Source organism: Eptatretus burgeri, chromosome 12 (assembly GCF_056783735.1).
Source record: "Eptatretus burgeri isolate ZD-2024b chromosome 12, Ebu_testis_v1, whole genome shotgun sequence".
Lineage (NCBI taxonomy): Eukaryota > Metazoa > Chordata > Myxini > Myxiniformes > Myxinidae > Eptatretus > Eptatretus burgeri.
This window is the reverse complement of record NC_140972.1, coordinates 35394372-35396871: the sequence shown is the minus strand read 5'-3', so window position 1 is coordinate 35396871 and position 2500 is coordinate 35394372. Positions and strand designations below refer to the sequence as shown.

The window sequence follows — 2500 nt, the reverse complement described above, 5'->3', positions numbered from 1 at the left end:
CTTCTCCCAATCATCAGCAAGGTTATGGAATCCATCATCGCTTCAGACATGAAATCCTTCCTCTTCTCCAATGGCTTGATTTCCAATCATCAATTTGGTTTCAGACCAGGTCACTCTACCCTGGATATGCTGCTACTGCTCTCCCATCAATGGATGGAGGTCCTCAATGCCAGACAGGAAATCCGAGCCGTATCCCTGGACATATCACGTGCTTTTGACACAGTCTGGCACCCTGCCCTACTCACCAAACTCTCTTCCCATGGTATTCAAGGCCATCTCCACTCATGGCTCGCAGACTTCCTCTCCTGTCGCAGTCAACGTGTGGCCCTAAATGGAGTTCTTTCATCCACTCTTCCTGTGCAGGCTGGAGTTCCTCAAGGTAGCGTTCTGGGCCCTGTTCTTTTTCTGGTTTTCATCAATGATCTCTCGGACTCTCTGGAAAATCCTCTATTTCTCTTTGCCGATGACTCCACCCTCTGCCGTACCATCTGTCATCCCTCAGACCGGCAAGCAGCAGCCTCTTTACTCACTGCAGATCTGGATAAATTCACAAACTGGTCCAACACGTGGAACATGTCTTTCAATCCAGACAAATCTCACACTCTCACTATGTCTCTTCGAAAGGACCGTTTACAAAACCCCCCCATCCACTTTCTCAACAATCCTCTGGAAGAAGTCTTTTCTTTCAAGCTTCTGGGTCTCACTATCTGCCATGACCTTTCCTGGGAAAGTCACATTTCCAACCTCGCCTCAAAAGCCAGTCGCCAACTGGGAATCCTCCGTCGTGCAAAGTCCTTCCTCGGCCCTCTTGAGCTCCTGACCACTTACAAAGCTTTTGTCCGTAGCCTGATGGAGTACTGCTCTCCCCTCTGGGCTGGTGCTCCTGCCTCCCACCTTTCTCGACTTCACGCTGTCAAAACCAGGGCTTTTAAGATCATTGGCATCTCCCGCAATGAAGCTGAGTCTTTGGGCCTCTCACTCAATCACCGCAGGTTAGTCGGTGGTCTTTCTGTCTTCTACCGACTCCTCTCCAGCCTTGCCCCCCCTGCTCTCTCTGCGATTTGTCCCAACCACATTTCCACAGGGCGCTCAAGGTCCGCCAACAACCCCTTTCTGGTAAAACTACCAAAATCACGAATCACTGCTCATCTTCACTCTTTCATTCCTCTTTTTTCCCGCCTTTGGAATAAACTTCCTCACTCTATTCTTTCCCATTCTTCCCTCCAGGCTTTCAAAACAGCTGTTCACCACCACCTCTTATCTTCCCCCATCCAAATCCTCGATCTTTTCTACCCCCGATAATCCACCCAAGCCCACTTCCTTCAATTCTCCTGCTTTCCTTCCTGAAAGTCCCTGTAATGTCCATCTTCTCCTCGCCATGTTCCCCGTCCCATCCCCATCCCTCTCCCTTCCACAGTTCACCTAATGTGTCTGTTCCCCAATGTTTTGTCCCTTCCACTCCCGCCCCTCTTGTCTCATGCCTCCTTGCTGTGAGTTGTGTGTTCCGCTCTCATACGAGCCTCGACCAAGGTATACAAAAAAAAAAAAAAAAAAAAAAAAAAATATATATATATATATATATATATATATATATATATATATATTTATATATTTATATATATATATATATATATACATATACACACACATATATATGAACATATTTTTTGGCCCCATCTCTCAATGGTGAAGAATCACTTTAAAAACTGAAAAATTCTGTTGTCTGGATCTGGATCCGGATCTTCACTGAAACTAAATCAACTCGTCCTTGTCACGTACCCCACCTGTCCAAGTTTCTGCGGAATCCGTCCATAACTTTTTGAGATATCGTGCTATATATATATCCATGCAGCCCAATCTCTCAATGGTGAAGAATCACTCAAAAATTCCAGTAGCTGAATCCGGATCCGGATCTTCCAGAAAATCTAAACAGTTCTGCATTGTCACACACCTAACCACCAACTCGTCCACCAAATTTCATCCGAATCCGTCCACAACTTTTTGAGATATCCTGCACACAAAAAGACAAACAGACAAACACACAGGAGTGAAAACATAACCTCCTTCCACCTTCGGTGGTGGAGGTAAATATAGGTAAGCTGACTTGATGTACTGAAGAAAATTTAATGGCCCCTTTCATTGATACCAACTCAATAAACATGTATTGCATTATAAATCAATGCGTGTGTCTTTGTCCTGTTATTCTATGATTGAAAGAGTTTACGTGCATTGTGGCTCTTTAGATATGGCGTTTTTGACCAAATTTGAAAAAATGGCTCTTCTTGCTATTTGGTTTGCCAACCACTGGCCGAGGCCAATCGATGACACCGCTCCCAAAGTAATGGGTGTCGTGGCCGTCAAGCAGCACAGTCCAATGGCACAAGAATCAAGAATGGCCATGTGGCCATGCACTCACCCAAGTGACGTTAAATGGCCAGGGTGGCGGTGAAGGCATGCCGAGTGATGGCAGGGTGGATATGTGGGATGCATGGAATGCTTC

General features: G+C 45.8%; 1 protein-coding gene across 3 annotated transcripts in view; it reads right to left on the bottom strand.

Moving 5' to 3' along the window:
- TRPM7 (transient receptor potential cation channel subfamily M member 7) overlaps nt 1-2500 on the bottom strand; it is a 224113-nt gene that overhangs the window by 92808 nt on the left and 128805 nt on the right. The gene's annotated exons all lie outside the window — the stretch shown is intronic.